General features: G+C 38.5%; 1 non-coding gene across 1 annotated transcript; it reads right to left on the reverse strand.

Moving 5' to 3' along the window:
* Positions 1-15,670: 15,670 nt before the first annotated feature.
* On the reverse strand, positions 15,671-15,777 carry LOC133050244 (U6 spliceosomal RNA). The gene has a single exon (XR_009691562.1). It is a non-coding gene; the product is annotated as a U6 spliceosomal RNA (small nuclear RNA).
* Between the last annotated feature and the right edge of the window lie 1,810 nt (positions 15,778-17,587).

Here is a 17,587-nt window from a genome sequence, read left to right on the forward strand (position 1 = left end):
TTAATTTATTTCTAGATATTTTATTATTTTTTATCCAATTTTAAACTGGATTATTTTATTTATTTCTCTTTCTGATCACTCTTTATTAATGTATAGAAAAGCAACAGAGTTTTGTATACTATTTGTATCATGCAACTTTCCTGAATTCATTTATTTATTCTAATATATTTTTTTGTGGAATCTTTGAGATTTTCTATGTATCGTATTGCCATCAGTGAATAGTGACAGCTTAACTTCTTTCTTTCCAATTTTGATGCCTTTTATTTATTTACTTATTTTTTGCTCCCTAATTGCTGTGGCTAAGACTTCCAATACTACGTTAAATAAAAGCAGTGAGAGTCGGCATCCTTGTCTTGTTCCTGATCTTAGAGGAAAAGCTTTCATTTTCCTTAGTTGCTTTTAAGGGTCTGTCTTTATCCTTAACGTTCACCATTTTAATTATAACGTGTCTTGGTGTGTTTCTCTGAATTCAATGTATTTGGAACTTTCCGGGCTTCTTGGAGCTGGAGGTCTGCTTCCTTCTCCAGATGAGGGAATTTTTTAGCCATTATTTATTCCAATGACTTTTCTCGTCTTCCTCTTCTTCTTCTGGGGCTCCTGTAACGGGAACATTATTCTGCTCGGAGCTTTCCCAGAGATCGCTTGGAGGAGCTTCACTGTTTAGAATTCTTTTTTCATTGTGCTGCTCTGTCCAGTTTGGCTATTTTCATCACTTTGTCTTTCCGCTTACTGATTCACAAACCGCTCTAGTGTATTTTTTAGTTCAGTTATAATTTCTGTTTGGTACTGTCTTATATTTTCTACCTCTTTGTTGAAGTTCTCACTGTGTTCACCCACTCTTCTGCTGAGATCAGTGAGCGTTTTTATGACCATTATTTTGAACTCTATCATATAGCTTCCTTATCTCTATGTCACTAAGGTCTTTTTGGGAGATTTGCCTTGCTTTTTGGTTTGGAATATACTTGCATGTCTGCTCATTTTGCCCGTCTCTCTGTGTTTATCTATGTGTATTGGACAAAATGATTGCATCCCTCAGTCTTGAACAGGTGGGCTTGTGGGAGCTGCTCCATGGGGCCCCCAAGCACAGCCTTCCCTGGCCACCAGGGACAGGTTTTCTGCGGGCATCCCTTCGGCACTGCGTGGCCGGCTGCAGTTAAAGGCGGAGGGTTTGAAGCGATTGCTGGTCCTGGTTGCGGCCTGGTTTCTGTGAAGAGTGGGCCGCGTTCAGGGTGTTGACTGGGGTGGTTGTGGTCAGCGGCTACACAGGGACGGATGAGCTCAGGCCCTGCGCAGCCCGGGGGCGGCTCAGGAGCTGTGTCGGGGCACCCGCGGATGCCTAGCGTGGCTCAGCCGCTGTGAGGCTTGGGCGGCTTGGGGGGGGCACTCGTGTCAGCTCTGTGTATGAAGCTCAAGGCCAAGGGCCCTCACCCGGTCCAGCTGTGGTTCGATATCTTCCAAGGTGGTGCTCGCCCAGCCTGGTGAGGCGCCGAGGCTGTGTGGGGTGGGGACACGAGACGCTTGCCCAGCCCACCTATGGCACAGGTGGGCAGAGCGTGCGCTTGGGTACCGGCAGGCTTGGGGTGGGGGCGCTGAAAGCGGGCCCGTCAGCGCTGTTACCGGTTATAATGAGACTGCGAAAAGGGTATTGGTCAGTGTTGCATCCCTGGGTGAAGTTCTGCAGGGGCCTCTCTCTTCAGCAGCTGCGTTAAATGTAGTCAATGGGTCTCCTTTCCTTGCAGTCCAGGGGCATTTCGCTCTGTTGCCTTTGCGCCGGATCTCAGAGCCGGTGCCTTTGCGTGGAAGCACATTAAGGGCAGGAGCCCTCTCTCCTACATTTCTAGGACTCTCCTGCCCTTAATCCCCACTGATATTCAAAACCACATGGTTTGTGGGGTTATCATTGTTCGTATTTAGTGGAACATCTAATAAAAAGATTTTTCCTTTATTTCACCTAAAATTTCACCTAAAGGTCTTTACCTTAACAAGTCAGTTTTAATGATCCCTGATCTATGCAACTAGAATCTTGGGGTTTAGCCCTAACTCTTTCACTGATTAGCTGTTGTGACCTTGGATGAGTAATCACTCTGGGTTTGACTGCCCTTGCTGGAAACACCAATTTGTACAAAATGGGCTCTTCTAGCTCTGTCGGTCATTACCCTATTTCTTGCTACTGGGTAAATAGTTTGACTGAGAATTTCAAATTAAAGCCCTTTCTTAAACATTATCTTTGATTTAACTTTTAGCTCCATGATTTTCTGAGGATTTTCACTGGTATAGAAAAAAATGTTTTTTAATTATGAAATGCCATGAGAATCATCTATATCAATTCAGTAAGTACACAACTCTATGGCTCCTACTGATGAGCCAACATTTCAAACTTCTCATGATTGCTCTTTTTTTTTTTTTTAATGTGGCTTCCCTGTACCACTGCTCTCTGAATATAATAACATCATCATCATTAATTATAATTACACCTAATCTGCCAGCTGGTGATTATTTTTCCTTCTTCATTCTTGACTTTTTATATTTGAGATTTTTTTTTTCTTTTTGAATTAACATTCCCATCTGCAGTATATTTAAAACTTATAATAGTCTTCTTATTGCAAAAGTCTCTACAAGCCCTTCTTTCAAGGAGACATATACATGTGTAAGATGGAAAAAAATCAAAATCGTCAGGTTTTTGCCACTTGAATCTCACTGTAGCACTTCCATTTCTGTTCAAGTCAACCACTCCTCAAAGTGTGTCTATCTCTCTCATTCCAATAAAGCCTTACAAAAGGAATCCCCTCTTTAGTCATCTGGGTGTGCTTCATAAGCTTTTTACAAAAGACCACACGCTAATCTGCTATCACTAAGGTAACTACATAACATTACTGTGGGTGAGAATCTGGCCAATTACACATTTTCACAGACCTGCTATTAAATTTCAAGTAATTGCTCAATTCTTGCATAACATGAGCTATTAACATAGCTTATCATGTAGCATGCTAGTATTGAATTTCCATCTGAGGGGTTATTTAATAATGGCATTGAAATAAAAAATGAAATCTGTAGACCCTGAGCAATATCACAGCTTTTACATGCTCTGCAGTCTGTAATAGGCTATTAGATAAAAGATAGTAATGTATTCTGGAAGAGCGAGTCCATTGACAATGAATAAAGGGCATGATTTTATTCTTGCTTCACAAAGAATGATGTCTGAATCTTTCTTAAAAGAATTATAGTCTTCAAGAGCTCCCAGATTTATATCCTTTTGCAACTGGCATATAGGTCTTATTCTGTACAATATCTTAAGAAGGAACACCAGAAATGTTTTGGAATATATAGAAAGATATCTAAAAACATAGGTGTTTTGAAATGTTAAAAGCACTGAAAATTGTAATATCATTAATATCTGCATGTCTACCGAAGAACAAGGAAGAAGAAAAATATTTCGTTCATGACATTTTGTAAGATTTACCACATATAATTTTTAAAGTGTATTTTCCACTAAAACAAATATTCACAATGTAAATGCTTTAAATTCTTAGCTTTATACGTGTGTATATTTCTTAGTTCTTCAAATTAACTAAGATTGAGTAACTAAACTCAAATATTTAACACTGGGACAACTGTTACATAAATATTGATAAATTTTGCTATTTACGTGCTCAAAAAATATATTAGTAATTATCAAAGAGTTGACTCTCTCTAATTTCTCTATTATCAGTTCAACTTTCCAGGGCAATGCAAATGGAATTTTCAAAATTCTCCAAGAGCCAGAGTCATGAGAACCCAAGGTGAGCATGCTCGGGTTTTACGGCCACGTTTTCCCTACAGCTCTGGATAAGAGGGGATTGGAAAAAGACACAACTTTTGTTTAAAAATAATAATGTAATCTTAAGTTACTGTAGTAATATCTAATAACCTGTAAATATTTGAAAGTTGTATGGGCTTCCTGCTTGTACTGTTTGCGCTGTTGTTTAGCCTCTAAGTCACGCCTGACTCTTTTCGACCCTAGCCTTCCAGGCTCCTTTGTCCATAGGACTTCCTGCAAGAAGACTGGAGCGGGTTGCCATTTCCTACTCCACGGGGTATTCCAGACCCAGGCTCGAGCTCACGTCTCCTGCTTGGCAGGCAGATTCTTTATCACTGTGACACCAGGGAAGTGATTCTTTAAAATTACTATCTGATGAAGGAAAAATCATTGAACACAGTTGAAAAATTTGGCAAGTATTGAAATATTGAGCAAAAAGGAGAAAAAAGGTGGCAAAACTTTCTATGCCTTTTATAGGTATGGAAACAATTCTGAGTGTGATAGTCCCCTTTGATTTATAAAAATCATTTGGAATCCTAAATATCGAATTACACTACAGCCTAGTGACGTTTTTCAGTTTATTCTATTATAGGGAAAACTGCCTTTGACAGTTTGAAGTAGCAAGTATTGACAAGCCAATGCTTTTAACTGGATCTGAAGAAGAAATACATATATTAAAAGAAAAAGGAGCTATCTTGCTTATTTGAAGAGAGATCATTGGGCCCATCAGAACACAGTCTACCAGTTTGAAAACTAAACCTCATTAAAAAGCAAGGGAATTATTACAGCAATGGCTTTAAAACAAAGAAAACGAAAGCATCACGCAGACGACGAACTGAGAAAACTGGTTGACCCAGAAAAGAGCATCTGTCTAAACGTTAAAAGGAAAATTAAGCACAGGATCACGGTCTGCCCATTTATCATAGCAAAAATGCTATTTTAGCACAGTAATGGAGACAATGACTTTGTCTCCATGAAAAACATGAAGGGAGTTACTTTGTCAATTCACTGAGCTCCATTAACCATAGCAACTACAAAGGTTTGAAAATATAGTCAACAAGCTTCTTGAAGTTGGCTGATCCATATTATGCATAAACAGTATATTTGGTTCTGAAATAATATATGTATTATAGATATGAGTAAAAGCAATATATAGAGCAAATATATAGAGCAAAAGCAATTTTTAAAAGATTGGAAATAAAGATCAGTTTGTTCTCTTGCAGTTTTAGTCTATAACTGGGTTATCCTAAAGCTCTTGATTCAAAGAATTTGTCCCAAGGGATTTTTTTTGTATGGAGGGTAAGGAACTATAAATGCCTTTTCCTTTATTTCTCTTTGGATGCACATAAGGGGCATTATTATCACAACCATTGAACTCACCATGAAGGCTCATTTCAGGTAGAAAGAAGCAACTCTAAAAATATGTATGTATGTATATGTATAGTGTGTATCATTCGTCACATGATATGGCCCCCTACATGTTCACAGTATAATACTCCATTATTATTATAAAAAATATATAAAAAATAATGTTTTTATTTTATAAGGAGAGAGTTGTTAGAAACGATAGTTGGCACAGAACTAATTCTGGGCACTAGTCCAGCACTGGTACCAGCTTGTTTCATTATACAGGAGAAAGTCATTCTGCCTCACTAGGTTTTAATTTCTTCATTTGTAAAAAAAAAAAAAAAAAAGCAAAAAACCTAGCAAGGTGTTTTATCTAAGAAGAAACCAAATGTAGAATTTTGTATTTGTTTGTTTATGGATCAAGTGGCCAATAACTCCCTTGAACATCTATTGTTTAACCTGATATGACTGGAGGCTTAATGTTTGGTGGTTTAACTAAAGGAAGAAAGAGCTGTTGACTTTTTAAACTTTTTCTATGATGTTTTATTTCGTCCCACCCCACATGGACATCTCACAAAAGAAGAAGGAAAGCTGAGTTTTCATTTGCCCTTCACTTTCACCATCTTTCCCCAGCCTGCCCTACTAGTCTTGGAATTCTTTAGAGCTCCAAATGAAAGAAGCAAATATCATCAGGTAAACGAGGTACGCCCTAAAATGCTGGGGCAAACGGGCGTAGGACAGGTCCCTGGGAGGTTCTCTGGTGAGAGGGGGAGCTCAGCACTCTACCAGCCGCCCCGTTCCGTGAGCCACACTCACAGACACAGTCACGCCCTCCTCCAGCTCACACTGCCTCAGTGCAAGAGGAGCGAGCAGACAAGAACAGCCAGGCCAGGTGGGAAGGTGTTCTCTGAAAAGTGCCTGGAAAAAGCTACCCTGATAAGGAAGAAAGATGAAGATGAGCATGTTGTGATGTGCGTCTATGGGAATGCTCCAAGCAAGTGAAGCGTGTGCTGAGGAAGGAGGGTTGGGGGGAGGAGAGTAAGGTCTTGCACCAGAAAATCGGAGTCTAATGACCACTATTTATGATCTTTTTCATGAGACTTCCTTTGAACCTAAAGAGTAGTGGAGTGCAATGCAGATTATAAGATTATGCTCAGCTGGCCATACAGAAAGCTTGTGGCTTACCAGCACAATACCCCATAGGTGTCAGAACAGAGGAATACTAGTTTTAGAGAGATCTACATAGTGAAGGGCAATGCCTTGTCCCTAAGATGTTAGTTATCTAGTGTTTTGTGGAGGCAAAGAATCCTGGATGGTATGAAGATCTGAGCTGTGGCTTTGAGCCTGTCATTGGGTGAAATCGGAACTGTCTTTTCCTCCTTGTAAGCCTCCTTCCAAACTGCCTCAAGACCTTTACTTCCTTCTATAATGAGGAGCCAAATAAAGATGAAATGAAGATCCTTTCATTGTTATGATTTTGTTACTTCATTGAATAGAAAAGGCCTAATAGAATCGACGGATAATAAAAAAAAGTAAGAGAATTCCAAAACACTGTTTACTTTTGCTTTATTGAGTATACTAAAAACTTTGCCTGTGTAGATCACAACAAACTAGAAAATTCTAACAATATGGGAATACCAGACCACCTTACCTGCCTCCTGAGAAGCCTGTATGCAGGACAAGAAGCAACAGTTAGAACTGGACATGGAACAATAGACTAGGGGGAAAGTAGTACATCAAAGCTGTGTACTATCACTCTGCTTATTTAACTTCTCTGCAGAGTATATCATGTGAAATGCCAAGCTGGATGAATCACAAGCTGAAATCAAGATTGCCAAGAGGAATATCAATAACCTCAGATGTACAGATGATAGCACTCTAATGGCAGGAAGCAAAGAACTAAAAAGCCTCTTGATGAGGGTGAAAGAAGAAGGTAAAAAAGCTGGCTTAAATCTCAACATTCAAAAATTAAAGATCATTGCACCCAGTCCCATCACTTCATGGCAAATAGATGTGGAAAAAGTGGAAACAGTGACAGATTTTATTTTCTTGGGCTCCAAAATCACTGTGGATAGTGACTGAATAAATAAAATTAAAAGATGCTTGCTCCTTGGAAGAAAAGCTATGACAAACCTAGACAGCATATTAAAAAGCAGAGACATCAATTTGCCAACAAAGGTCCATATAGTCAAAGCTATGGTTTTTCCAGTAGTCATGTATGAATGTGAGAGTTGGACCTTAAAGAAGGCTGAGAGTTGAAAAATTGATGTTTTGAATTGTGGTGCTGGAGAAGACACTTGAAGAGTCCCTTGTACAACAAGGAGGTCAAATTAGTCAATCCTAAAAAAAAAATCAACCCTGAATACTCATTGGAAGGACTGATGCTGAAGCTGAATCTCCAATGCTTTAGCCAACTGATGCAAAGAGCCAACTCATTGGAAAAGGCCCTGATGCTGGGAAAGATTGAAGGCAGGAGGAGAAGGGGATTACAGAGGATAAGATGGTTGGATGGCATCACCAAATCAATGGGCATGAGTTTGAGCAAACTCAGGGGGATGGTGATGGACAGGGAAGCCTGGCGAGCTGCAGTTCACGGGGTCACAAAGAGTTGGACATGGCTTAGTGACTGGACAACAAAGGGGGAAATATCTGTCACCTGTAACTTCATGGTGACATAGGGTACCGTGTTATCAGAGTGGAGGATGTCAGCCTATGTCTGTAGCATCTCTGCTGATAGTTTTAGCTGTCTGTGTACATATACGGGCAGAACAAGCCCTGATTATCTTGATGCCCACAAGGACATAGATTATTATGTGGAATAATGTTAATGCCATTCTACTGAGGACAGTTCTTAGACTTGTGCTATCCATAGATTGAGCACTGCCCAAGTTGGAGCGGCATATGTCATGGCTACAGTCTGGTCATAATGCAGTTACCTTTGTTTGGTGGTGGCAGTTACAGCCACCATCAGTTCTTGAAAAGCATCAGTTCTTAAAAACAACTCAGGAATGTGCATCAGACACTGAATCTGAGCCTCTGTTGTCCTAATCATTAACTGTTCTATTTTGTACTTGGGAGGGGGATGGCCTTCAGGAGTCTGCTTGCTTCCAAAACCCTTATTCACATGTAGTACTATCCTTTGAACCTGAGTATGACAGAAAGCACAATTACATAAGAAATAAAGTGTTTATTTATTTTAGCCTTTCAGCATTTACATTGCTGTAGCAACTGAAAAAGGAGATTGTTTTCTGTGTCACATCCATTAATTTCAATCTTTGCTTACAGGATGAATCACCTGCATACCAAAGAATGTTATCTCCTTGGCTGCCTCTGTAGAAGAATGTACTTAATAAGGTGATAATCTTTGTTCTCCCTAAGCAGTCAATGAGAAAAAAAAAATGCTTGCAGTATAATTATACCTTTAAAGGAGAGAACTTAGCCTTAAGATAGGTCATGTTCTGCGAAGAGTGCTACCCAAAAAGCCATCTCCAGTCCTACAAAAACAACAACCCTTTAGAAATGGTCTTCTGTAGGCCTAACTTTAGCAGCTTGGTGAACAGATAATTTTAAATCTTTTTGAAATGATTTCAAAAATGGTTTAACCTATGGACATTTATCTTTTCTTAAGAAATGAACTTCATTTGCTGCATTTTAATGTTTGTTGAATTATGTGCTTTTTTAATTTAATATTCATCAGCCCTGTTCTTTTTATTTTATTTATTTATCATTTTCATTTTTGACTGTGCTGGGTCTTCATTGCTGCACAGGCTTTTCTCTAGTTGCAGCAAGCATGGGCGAATCTCTAGCTGTGACCCACGGGCTTCCCTCTGCTGCGGCTTCTCTTCTGCAGAGCGCGGGCTCCGGGCTGCGTGGGATTCAGTAGCTCAGCAGTTGTGGTTCCTGGGCTCTAGAGAAAAGCTCAGTAGCTGTGGCACACAGGCTTAGTTACTCCATGGCGTGTGGGATCTTCCTGGATTGGGGAGTGAGCCTGTGTCTCCTGCATTGGCAGACGGATTCTTTACCACTGAGCTGACTAAAGTGTGCCTTCTCTCCAGGCTTGTTGGCTGTGGCTTGCAGGCTTTAGTTGCTCTGTGGCATGTGGAATCTTCCCAGATGAGGGATCGAGCCCATGGCCCCAGAACTGGAAGGTGGATCCCCACCCATTGTACCACCAAGGAAGTCTGAGGATGCCAGATTTGTGAAGAGAGTTGAAGAGTAGATTTTCTAAACTCTTATCATGAGTCTCTGTGTCTGAGGTATATCCTCATTAAGAAGAGTTGTATGAAAAGTTTCCCACAATTATACAGTGATTCAGTTCAGTTCAGTTCAATTGCACACAATGTCTGTGACCCCGTGGATTGCACCATGCCAGGCTTCCCTGTCATCACCAACCCCCAGAGCTTGCTCAAACTCATGTCCATCGACTTGGTGATGCCATCCAGCCATCTTATCCTCTGTCATCCCCTTCTCCTCCTACCTTTAATCTTTCCCAGCATCAGGGTCTTTTCCAATGAGTCAGTTCTTCGCATCAGGTGGCCAAAATATTGGAGTTTCAGCTTCAGCATCAGTCCTTCCAGTGAATATTCAGGACTGATTTCCTTTAGGATTGACTTGCTTGATCTCCTTGCAGTCCAAGGGACTCTCAAGAGTCTTCTCCAACATGACAGTTCAAAGGCATTAATTCTTCAGTGCTCAGCTTTCTTTATAGTCCAACTCTCATACCCATACATGATTATTGGAAAAACCATAGCTTTGACTAGATGGTGATTATGTTAGTGTAACTAAAACTTTCCTGGTATGTTAATAATCTATAACTGAATATGTTTAAATACATCTTTTTAAATCATTAAACCTAGAACCTAGATTATTTTTACCATGATTTTTCAACACCAAAAATGCTTCCAGTTTGTATAGAATCAGATATTCTAGAGAACTATAGTAAACTGATTGACCATAGGTAAATCAACTTAAAATACACTTGGTGACCATAATCTTATATTGATCTCTAATTTATCTGGTCTCTTTATAGTCATACAAAATGAACTGTGATTAAAATATCTATGAACACCTTGACAAGGGTCTTGTATGGAAATACCTTCTTATATAGCTAGAGATTCACTTACAGAATATATAGAGGAATGTTCAGTTCAGTTCAGTCGCTCAGTCATGTCCGACTCTTTGCGACCCCATGAACTGCAGCATGCCAGGCCTCCCTGTCCATCACCAACTCCCGGAGTCCAACCAAACCCATGTTCATCGAGTCGATGATGACTTTCAACCACCTCATCCTCTGTCATCCCCTTGTCCTCCTGCCCTCAGTCTTTCCCAGCATCAGGGTCTTTTCCAATGAGTCAGCTCTTATATATATATTTTTTTTTTTCCAGTGGGTTTTGTCATACATTGACATGAATCAGCAATAGATTTACACGTCTTCCCCATCCCGATCCCCCCTCCCACCTCCCTCTCCACCCGATTCCTCTGGGTCTTCCCAGTGCACCAGGCCCGAGCACTTGTCTCATGCATCCCACCTGGGCTGGTGACCTGTTTCACCATAGATAATATACATGCTGTTCTTTCGCAACATCCCACCCTCACCTTCTCCCACAGAGTTCAAAAGTCTGTTCTGTACTTCTGTGTCTCTTTCTGTTTTGCATATAGGGTTGTCGTTACCATCTTTCTAAATTCCATATATATGTGTTAGTATGCTGTAATGTTCTTTATCTTTCTGGCTTACTTCACTCTGTATAATGGGCTCCAGTTTCATCCATCTCATTAGAACTGATTCAAATGAATTCTTTTTAATGGTTGAGTGATATTCCATGGTGTATATGTACCACAGCTTCCTTATCCATTCATCTCCTGATGGGCATCTAGGTTACTTCCATGTCCTGGCTATTATAAACAGTGCTGCGATGAACATTGGGGTGCACGTGTCTCTTTCAGATCTGGTTTCCTCAGTGTGTATGTCCAGAAGTGGGATTGCTGGGTCATATGGCAGTTCTATTTCCAGTTTTTTAAGAAATCTCCACACTGTTTTCCATAGCGGCTGTACTAGTTTGCATTCCCACCAACAGTGTAAGAGGGTTCCCTTTTCTCCACACCCTCTCCAGCATTCATTGCTTGTAGACTTTTGGATAGCAGCCATCCTGACTGGCGTGTAATGGTTCCTCATTGTGGTTTTGATTTGCATTTCTCTGATAATGAGTGATGTTGAGCATCTTTTCATGTGTTTGTTAGCCATCTGTATGTCTTCTTTGGAGAAATGTCTGTTTAGTTCTTTGGCCCATTTTTTGATTGGGTCATTTATTTTTCTGGAATTGAGCTTCAAGAGTTGCTTGTATATTTTTGAGATTAATCCTTTGTCTGTTTCTTCATTTGCTATTATTTTCTCCCAATCTGAGGGCTGTCTTTTCACCTTACTTATAGTTTCCTTTGTTGTGCAAAAGCTTTTAAGTTTCATTAGGTCCCATTTGTTTAGTTTTGCTTTTATTTCCAATATTCTAGGAGGTGGGTCATAGAGGATCTTGCTGTGATTTATGTCGGAGAGTGTTTTGCCTATGTTCTCCTCTAGGAGTTTTATAGTTTCTGGTCTTACATTTAGATCTTTAATCCATTTTGAGTTTATTTTTGTGTATGGTGTTAGAAAGTTTCTTAAAATTATATCCAATGCATGAAATATATTTTTAAAATGTTAATGTTCCCAGAAGTATTCACAAAGCATTTTTTATTTTTAAGATATGTGGGCTAAGGAAATAATCAGAGAGTAGGTCAATCAATTACGTACACATATATGTCTTCAATAGGGGTCATGCTTTCGGACACGTCGCTTTATATACCCACTTAAGTTTGCTTCAATTTCACTTAGATGTTTTACAGATATCTCAAATTCATTATGTTCAAGCTTTTGATACTTTCCTTATAAATTTCTCCTCTTTTAACATTTTTATCTTACTGTTTGACACTTTTTAATCACCTTCTCAAGATATTAAACTGGAAGATTTCCTTTCACTTCTCTTACTCTCATTCTCCACATCTGACGAAAGGACTGTCATTTCTGTCTCCAAATTACGCTTTGGCCCTATTTCCTTCCATCCCCACTGCCACTAGCCTAGGGCAATCTGCTGCCATTTCTACTATTGTCTTCCTCAGTTATTTTCCAGTTACAAGCCAGAGCAGACTTTCATGGTTTGCAGAGTACCTTCTTATTTCAGTCTCTTTGCATTTAATAAAATATGCAAAATCTTTTTAAAAAGAGACTTAGAAAGTCCTGGAGAAACTGATATCTGCTGGCCTTTCTGACCTTACCAGACACCAGTCCTCACTACCAACTCTCATAGCATGTCAACCAAATCTTCTTTAAGTTATGGAAAAGTTCTTTCCTGTCCCAGGGACTTTTGTACTTGATGTTTTCTCTCCCTGAGATTCCTCTCCTTCCCTTTTGTCCTATTAATTAAAAAAATCCCTTTAAAATATTTTCATTTTTATATATTTGTTGAAATTATTAAAATTTAAATTCTATATACAATTTTAAACTATAAAAGTATCTTGTTATCTTAGGTTCAATAATTTTCAGCTTTATTGAAGCATAACTGAAAAATAAAGAAAATGTACATATTTAAAGTGAACATCCCAATGAGTTTTGACTTATATATTTACTCATGAAACCATCACCAGCACTACAAATTCATTACTTTCAGAAGTCTGTCTGTAATTCCTCCTTGTCTCTTCTTGCCTTCATCATTCTTGTCATCAGGAAACTGTGTTATGCTTTCTGTAGGTGAGTTTTCTCTTTTTGAAATTTCATATATATGAAATCTTACAGTACGTCCATTTGGAAGCAGTGGTGGGGGGTCAGCCTTCTCTGCTTCAGTCTAACTGTTACATCCATGTTGCTGTGTGTAGGAAGAGTTCATTCATTTTTATTGCTGAATGCCATCCCATTGTACGGATGCATTAAAATTTGCTTATCCATTTATATGTTGACATACAAGCTGACTATTTCCCATTTTTGGTTATTAAAAATAAAGTTGCTGTGAATATTTATTTATAAGTCTTTTTTTCCAGTTGTATTGAGGTATAATTGATATACAAAAATCTGCATGAAATTATACATTTGGTGATTTTGGACATATATGTATACACTCATGTTATTATAACCACTGTAATGGAAATAAACATAGAAATGGCCTCCAAAAGTTTCATTGTGCCCTTTGCTGCTGTGTTTGTGTGTGTGAGTGGAGTGTGTACTTTTTTGTAGTAAGAGAATGTAACATGGAATTTATTATTTTGACAAAGTTTTAAGTACGCAATACCTGATCATTGACCATAGGCAGATCTTTGGAATTTACTAGTCTATATAACTCTACCTTTATACCTATTCAACAACTACCCCCATGTCTTTCACAACTACCCCAATGTCTTTCTACTCCCATCTTCTCATAATCATTATCCTAATGTCTGCTTCTATACATTTTTTTCTATTTTAAGTCTTGGTAGAAGAGGAATCATGTAGAATTTGTCCTTGTGACTGACTCATTTCACTTTGCTCTGCCTTCCAATTGAAGGCAGGAGGAGAAGGGGATGACAAAGGATGAGATGGTTGGATGACATCACTGACTCAATGGACATGATGAGTTTGGGCAAGTTCTGGGAGTTGGTGATGGACAGGGAAGCCTGGTGTGCTGCAGTCCATGGAGTCACAAAGAGTCAGACACGACTGAGCGACTGAACTGAACTGAACTGCCTTCCAAATCCTTAATGTCATCCAGGGCCATCCATGTTGTTACAAATGGTAGGATTCCCTTCCTTATTCAGGGTGAATAGTATCCACTGCATGTATATACCACTTTTTCTCAATCCATCCATCTGCTGATGGACATCTAGATCATTTCCATGTCTTGATTAGGTTAGGTACACTGCGCTCAGTTGTGTCTGGCTCTTCGTGGCCCCACAGACTGTGGTCTGCCAGCCTCTTCTGTTCATGTAATTTTCCAGGCAAGAATACTTGAGTGGGTTGCCATTTCCTTCTCAAGGGGATCTTCCTGATCCAGGGATCAAGCCCATGTCTCCTGAGTCTCCTGTGTTGGCAGATGGAGTCTTCACCACGAGCACCACCTGGGAACCCCAAAAGATGTGTGCCTGCTCAGTTGTCTGACTTATTGAGACCCTCTAGCCTGTAGTCTGCCAGGCTTCTCTGTCCATAAGACTCTTCAGGCAAGAGTACTGGAGTGTGTTGCCATTACCTCCTTCAGGGAATCTTCCCAACCCAGGGGCTGAACCCGGCTCGCCTGTGTCTTCCGCGCTGGCAGGCAGATTCTTTACCATTGTACCACATGGGAAGCATCGTGGCTAGAGTGATGCTAAAAAAATAACAAAAATAGCGCTGCAACAAACATAGAAGTGCAGTCAATTCTTCAAGATTCTGATTTAAGTATTTTGAATATATAACCAGAAGAGGGATTTTGGGATCATGCAGTATTTCTATTTTTAATTTTTTGAGTAACCTCCACTATTTTCTATATCAGCTAAAATTTACACTCCAATCAACAGTGTGCAGGGGTTCAGGTTTCTGCACAACTTATCTAATACACATGCACACACAGACACATGCACACACATACATATAACAGCTATTCAAATAGATGTGAGGTGATATCTCATTGTGATCTTGGTTTGCATTTCCTGATGATTAGTTATATTCAGTACCTTTTCATATACTTGTTGGCCATTTGTATATCTTCTTTAAAGAAATATCTATTGAGGTCTTTTGCCCACTTTTTAAAAAAGAAAGGTTGAGCTCTGAATTAAAAAAAAATTAAACTGTATTTTTAGAACAGTTTTAGACTTACAATAAAATCAAGATGAAGAAACAGAAATTTCCCCTATACCGCACCCCCACATGTATGTAACCATATAGCACAGCATCACCACCAGGATGGGACATTTTTACAAAGGAAGAACCTCCATAGACACATCATAATTATCCAAAGCCCATAGTTTACCTTAGGGTTCACTCCTGCTTTTGTACAGGCTATGGGTTTGGATAAATGTGTAATTACATCCATCCATTACTGTAACATTCACTGCCCTGAAAATAGTCTCTTCTGCCTATTCATTGCTCCCCCACTCTCACCCCAGGCAGCCACTCATCTTTCTACTGTCTGTACAGTTTCGTCTTTTCCAGATCTCCATATAAATGGAGTAATGCAGTATGTGACCTTTTAATTTTGGCTTCTTTAACTTAATAATATTCACTTAAGTTTCTTCCATATCTTATTATGGCATGATAGCTCATTTTTTAGCATTGAGTAGTATTCCATTGTCTGGATATACCACTTATGCATTGACTTACTAAAAGACATTTTGGTTGCTTCCAAATTTTAGCAGTTATCAATAAAACCGCTATAAACTTATCTATATGCATCTTTTTGTGTAGTTATAGTTTTCAATTCCTTTGGTTTTAAATATCAAAAAGCATACTTTCTGGATCTATAATAAGATTAAGTTTAGTTTATTTTATATTTTTTAAAAAACATGGAACACTTCATGAATTTGCATGTCATCCTTGCCCAGGGGCCATGCTAATCTTCTCTGTATCGTTCCAATTTTAGTATATGTGCTGCCGAAGCGAGCACAAGTTTAGTTCGATAAGAAACTGCCAAATGCTCTTGAAAAGTTGCTGTGCCATTTTTGCATACCCACCAATAAGGAATGGGAGTTCCTATTGCTCCACATCCTTTCCAAAATTTGGGGTTATCAGCATTCTGGATTTTGGCATTTCTAATATGTGTGTAGTGGTATCTCATTGTTTTAATTTTTTGTTCATTTCTGTATTTTGTTATTGAGTTGTAAGAATTCCTTATAATAAAACCCAATCTGAGGGTTGCATTCCATAAGATAACTGGCTTGTACTCTAAAATGTCAAGGTCATGAAAGACAAAGATGGACTAAAATGCTGTTCAAGTTTAAAGGATTAAAGGCTAGGGAGAACTGAATAGAATATATGAACCTGGATGAAATCCCAGAGCAGAGTTTCTTCTGGAATTTCTACTACAATTTTTGATATAAATGACATTATTGGGGCAATGTGCAAAATTTGAATATGATCTGTGTATTATATAATAACTGTATCAATATTAGTTTCTTAAATTTCATAATTGTACTACGGATAAGCAATTCAATTTCCTTGTTCTTAGGAAGCACACACAGGAAAGCAAGAATAAGACAAATATTGTTGAATATTAACGATTGGGAAATCCAGTGAATAATGAGAGTGCTTTGTAGTATTTTTATGGCCTTTTTATAGGTTGGAAATTATTTCAATATGTGAATTTATAGGAATATATCATGATGCCAAAGAATGGTAAATGGAAGAAGGATTGTGTAACTACTTTTAGTAAAAAAAACAAGGTTTAAAGCTATATATAATGTATCAGTATGTATTAACTTAAAATTCTAGAAAGAAAATTGTTAATAATATTTAGCCCTAAAAGACAGGATTGTATGTGATTATAACTTTTCTTTTTTATATATTTTAATATCCAAATACTACAATAGATATGCATTATTTTTATCATTGGGAAAAAAGTTAAACATATTTTACAAGTAATTATATAGTCTAAGGCCAAACATCCATCTCTTGAACGTTACCATGCATTGTGCTCTGTTTTCCCTTTTCCTCTGATAATTAACATGTATCTGAGTTCCATAGAAAGCTGTTTTGAAATAGCTTGCTTCTTTGACTATAGTCATAGGCAGTGAGGCTTTCAATTCCTGATAATTGTAATTGTCTGAAAGTTAGAATAGCTAATAAGAGTAGGGACTACAAGAGAAATAGACTTGGGTTCAAATCTTTTTATTGGCCATGTGATCCAAGATAAATCATCTCATTTTTAATTTTATTTTTCAAAGAGGGAAGATTATTTCATTTTTTAGTTTATTTTTCTAATAGGGAAAATACTAGTAAGAACTTCATAAGATTTGTTTTGGGCTGAAATCCAAACTCCTGCTAGTTTAGGCTATTCAGAGTTTTTACAGAGGTAAGGAAAATAAGATGAGTAAGGTTGGCCCTAATACAACATGACTGGTGTTTTCATAAGAGGAAGTTTTAACACACATACAGAGAGAATTCAATGGGAAGAGACACAGGGAGAAGGCAGTAATCTACAGGTTACAGACAGAATCTTGAAACAGATCCTTCCCTCAAGACTTCCAGAAGGAACCACTCACGCCAACGCCTTAATCTTGGACTTCCAGTCTCAGAACTGTGATACATTTCTGCTGCTTAAGCCACTCAGTCTCTGTTACGGAGCTCTAGCACGCTAATACAGGTTATAAGGAGCATTAAATGAGACCATACAAGCAAAGTTTTAACAACTCCTGGTACAAAAGAAACTTCATAAATGGGATTTGTCATTATTGTTTGTAAACTGTAGACGTTCTCAT

The sequence above is a fragment of the Dama dama genome, chromosome 31 (assembly GCF_033118175.1).
Source record: "Dama dama isolate Ldn47 chromosome 31, ASM3311817v1, whole genome shotgun sequence".
Classification (NCBI taxonomy): domain Eukaryota; kingdom Metazoa; phylum Chordata; class Mammalia; order Artiodactyla; family Cervidae; genus Dama; species Dama dama.